This window comes from Schistocerca americana, chromosome 3 (assembly GCF_021461395.2).
Source record: "Schistocerca americana isolate TAMUIC-IGC-003095 chromosome 3, iqSchAmer2.1, whole genome shotgun sequence".
NCBI classification, from domain to species: Eukaryota; Metazoa; Arthropoda; class Insecta; order Orthoptera; family Acrididae; genus Schistocerca; species Schistocerca americana.
In genome coordinates, this window is record NC_060121.1 from 591,302,918 (window position 1) to 591,307,917 (window position 5,000).

At 53.9% G+C, this 5,000-nt stretch overlaps 1 non-coding gene across 1 annotated transcript in view; it reads right to left on the bottom strand.

Moving 5' to 3' along the window:
- The window catches only part of LOC124608827, a 1,910-nt gene extending 1,796 nt beyond the window's left edge, over positions 1 to 114 (bottom strand). The window contains exon 1 of the ribosomal RNA XR_006979387.1: positions 1 to 114. This exon is cut by the window's left edge and continues 1,796 nt beyond it. This is a non-coding gene — a ribosomal RNA (small subunit ribosomal RNA).
- Positions 115 to 5,000: the final 4,886 nt, after the last annotated feature.

A 5,000-nucleotide genomic window follows, 5' to 3' on the forward strand; every position in this document is an offset into this window, starting at 1 on the left:
CCATAACTGATTTAATGAGCCATTCGCGGTTTCACCTTAATGCGGCTTGTACTGAGACATGCATGGCTTAATCTTTGAGACAAGCATATGACTACTGGCAGGATCAACCAGGGAGCTGCGTCAACTAGAGCTGAGCAGCCGGCCGCCCGGGAGTGTGTCCCGGGGGCCCGCGCGAACACGCAAGCGTCCGCTCAATTATTCTGCAAACAGGAGGAGGCTGAGCTCCCCTGCACAATACACCTCGAAACCCTCTCAGGTCCCGGCGGCGCGCAGCGCCGTCCTAAGTACTTGGTCGGGTTCGAGAGTGGCGCAATCGCCCGGAGTTTGGCGAGTAGACGCTTTAGGTGCGACCACCCGTGCTCCCAACTGAGCTTGCCGCTGCCGACAGAGGCCCGGGAGCGTGCTGTCGTGGCATTGCCGGCGGGAGACAACACGCGCCACCTACGGTGGCCGGCAGCTCCAACGCCAGCGCCACAGAAGGACAAAAGCCCCACTTGGGTGCCGAAGCGAACTCTCCCAGCACAGCGCACGCGCCAACACGTCCGCACAGCTGCGATACAATCCACCTGCGAGAACCGCAGAGGCGACCGAGCAGCAGACGGCGTCGCGGCGCCGAGCGCCGGGCGGCGGCGCATCCTCAGCGCACACAGTCCTCAATCGGACCAGCACACTGCAGATGTCCACCGCGCTTCGCACCGGGCCCGCGAGGACCTACTTTGGCCGCACGGCGCCGCGTGCAGGGTGCGCCGGCGCGCAGCTGCGCCGCCTGCCGCCTCCGTCGGCCGGCGCGCCTGCCACTGGCCGCCCCCACCAGCCGGCTGTAGCGCGTGCGCCCACGCACCGCGCGGCCAGCACGCCGGGAGGCCCCCCCTCACCGGCCGGGGACGGTCCCACCCAGCCACCGCCGCGTATCGCTTCACACCCACATGCCATTCACGTTCGTGGGCATGGTGGGTATCGCTGAAACAACCGGTTGGTAGCTCAACCGATCGTCGCCATCACTGATTCACCTCTAGCGAGAACAACCGCACCACAACGGTTTACCAGTTGTTCATTTGCGTAACGTCACCAGCAAACGTAGACGTCCATCGCCATTTGCAAATTCAACGATTGTTGCATGCCTGTGTCAGGTGTCACGACACACTATGTCTGCCCACATACACGCAACAACATGTGCACGCTTCGCGAACACGTGGAAGGTGGCCCCCGTACGTATGCGATGTCCATTGCGCGAACGACTGTCAACCGGCCTCTGTCGCATGTCGCAGATGTGGAACGCAGTGCACCATGCTATCACGGTGTGTGAGAGGAGACGACTACGTCTGACAACACGCGCCACTACATCAACAGACGGCTCATGCTGATCGCCATCCACGGCATACCATACTGCAATCCAGCTCTTATAGGGAGACGACACGTAGCTGAGTGCACAATATTTGGACCGTATGGTTCGCCGTTGTTGGCGCAGTCGTGGTACGGTCACACATGTACCACGATGTATCATTCAGTACATGAGGACCAATGTGCAGTACAGTGTGTGATTTGGACGTACAACATCAGCGGACAGTTGACACAAGCCGTACCACAACGTAGGCTGTGCTTCGCCATGCGAATGCCAATGAACAACTGCGAAGGGCATTGAGCATGTACGTCCTACTGCCATCCGCATTACAGTGTATAGCTGCAAGGTGTTTCACATGAAGCGATACTCTGGGGACCGGGCAGTGCGAGTAGCAAACTATATTGCGGGGGTTGCAGTTAGGCAACACTACACTAATTTAACGCGTCGTATGACAATTACAGAGCAGGTTAAGGCCCAACGTGTGTTGGGTTAAGGCCCAACGTGTGTTGGGTTAAGGCCCAACGTGTGTTGGGTTAAGGCCCAACGTGTGTTGGGTTAAGGCCCAACGTGTGTTGGGTTAAGGCCCAACGTGTGTTGGGTTAAGGCCCAACGTGTGTTGGGTTAAGGCCCAACGTGTGTTGGGTTAAGGCCCAACGTGTGTTGGGTTAAGGCCCAACGTGTGTTGGGTTAAGGCCCAACGTGTGTTGGGTTAAGGCCCAACGTGTGTTGGGTTAAGGCCCAACGTGTGTTGGGTTAAGGCCCAACGTGTGTTGGGTTAAGGCCCAACGTGTGTTGGGTTAAGGCCCAACGTGTGTTGGGTTAAGGCCCAACGTGTGTTGGGTTAAGGCCCAACGTGTGTTGGGTTAAGGCCCAACGTGTGTTGGGTTAAGGCCCAACGTGTGTTGGGTTAAGGCCCAACGTGTGTTGGGTTGAGGCCCAACGTGTGTTGGGTTGAGGCGCAACATAGGTTAGGTTGAGGCGCAACATAGGTTAGGTTGAGGCGCAACATGGGTTAGGTTGAGGCGCAACATGGGTTAGGTTAAGGCGCAACATGGGTTAGGTTAAGGCGCAACATGGGTTAGATTAAGGCGCAACATGGGTTAGGTTAAGGCGCAACATGGGTTAGGTTAAGGCGCAACATGGGTTAGGTTAAGGCGCAACATGGGTTAGGTTAAGGCGCAACATGGGTTAGGTTAAGGCGCAACATGGGTTAGGTTAAGGCGCAACATGGGTTAGGTTAAGGCGCAACATGGGTTAGGTTAAGGCGCAACATGGGTTAGGTTAAGGCGCAACATGGGTTAGGTTAAGGCGCAACATAGGTTAGGTTAAGGCGCAACATGGGTTAGGTTAAGGCGCAACATGGGTTAGGTTAAGGTACAATATGGGTTAGGTTAAGGTACAATATGGGTTAGGTTAAGGTACAATATGGGTTAGGTTAAGGCGCAACATAGGTTAGGTTAAGGCGCAACATAGGTTAGGTTAAGGCGCAACATAGGTTAGGTTAAGGCGCAACATAGGTTAGGTTAAGGCACAACACGGGTTAGGTTAAGGTACAACACGGGTTAGGTTAAGGTACAACACGGGTTAGGTTAAGGTACAACACGGGTTAGGTTAAGGTACAACACGGGTTAGGTTAAGGTACAACACGGGTTAGGTTAAGGTACAACACGGGTTAGGTTAAGGTACAACACGGGTTAGGTTAAGGTACAACACGGGTTAGGTTAAGGTACAACACGGGTTAGGTTAAGGTACAACACGGGTTAGGTTAAGGTACAACACGGGTTAGGTTAAGGCACAACACGGGTTAGGTTAAGGCACAATACGGGTTAGGTTAAGGCACAACACGGGTTAGGTTAAGGCACAACACGGGTTAGGTTAAGGCACAACACGGGTTAGGTTAAGGCACAATACGGGTTAGGTTAAGGCACAATACGGGTTAGGTTAAGGCACAATACGGGTTAGGTTAAGGCACAATACGGGTTAGGTTAAGGCACAATACGGGTTAGGTTAAGGCACAATACGGGTTAGGTTAAGGCACAATACGGGTTAGGTTAAGGCACAATACGGGTTAGGTTAAGGCACAATACGGGTTAGGTTAAGGCACAATACGGGTTAGGTTAAGGCACAATACGGGTTAGGTTAAGGCACAATACGGGTTAGGTTAAGGCACAATACGGGTTAGGTTAAGGCACAATACGGGTTAGGTTAAGGCACAATACGGGTTAGGTTAAGGTACACATTGTTGTAAGGAAAGGTGTTTTGGGGGGGGGGGGCCGGTTTGTTGATTGTGATTATCGTAAGTAAATGACTGCGGCATCATCTGATTTGGCACGTCAGGGTGCACCTTTGGCTCATGACAGGCGGCGCTCTGATTCCATGCTTGTGGCAGACCTGTGTCTTTCATTCCTGCCATTGTTTTTGTGGTGTGACAGGAGGCAGTATTGTGATGTTGGGTGCACCCCTGTGTAGGACATGTGTGGGTGTTGGTGGCTTAGCTGAGCAATGGTGGTTGTCGGAAGGGTGGGATATTCTGTTTTCCGAGTGGACCTCCCGGTCTGGTTATGATAGTGTGGATTGTCTAATGTGGCAGAGAGGATGCACTGGGTGTTGTTCCATGCTGGTGCTTACATATTGTCTGTGTGCCTGTTACAGGCAGAGAGTAGTGCGTGATAAGAGTGTCTGGCTGACGTGTGATTGTGAGCAGAGTCTTTCAGCATGTATACGGACAGTTGTATACATTATCTGTATTCTGATGGCTCTATCTATTACTAATCAGCGCCGTGTATACGTTTAATCCGGTTCCAGTCGAAACTATTGTATCTCTGTACATTAGTGACACGGCGAGCCCGCTATGTAGTTACTCGTCTCGGCAGCTTCCACCGGTGTATGGCAAATGATTATAAGGAATCAGTCTAGTCGTCAATACCGATAGTGTGACGTCACATGTCTGGGGTGGGGGACGCTGCGCCCTTCCGGTGGGTCATGGCCTAGGAAGACTCTTCCCACGCAGGGGGGCTTGGACTGTCATTGACTCTTCCGAGTAATATACTTGCCGTACGTTTTTGCGACTGCGAGTGCAACGCTCACCGGTACCGACATGGATGGAGCGCCTCCTAGCTGCCGCTGAGCATCTGCATTCGTACAGAGAGCAACGCGATCGCGTCTGTAGCTCGTACGTGGTACAGCTCGCAGCTCATGTATATGGACAGCGGGAATGTCGCATATTGGACATAACTCTTCATGAAACGCACGTTATAGGGGTGGATTGCACATTGCGAGTGCGAGCAAAGTCCGCCGTTCATCCGCTGGAGTTGCGAGTTGGGCGGTTGGGGTGGGGAACGAACGGGTGCAGGTGGAGTGATTGCCGGTCCACGACTTCGTGCGGCAGAGGCGCTGGCGTTGGGGTGCTGTTGTCGACAGAGGATGCAGGCTTTGTGGGTGGGGTCGAAAGAAGGGCACTGTGGGCCCATGGCTGTCTTAGTCGGCTTGGCGTCTCATAGATGACGGTATCGTCGTTGCAGGAGGTCATGTTGCGGGAGACCTACAGATGGCAGTATGTTTTGCGGTGCGCTCGACATGGCGGACGTAGTGTTGTCAGATTCGCATAGATGGAGGTATTGCATGTGGTTTCGCCGTATTTTCATAGATGGCGATACTG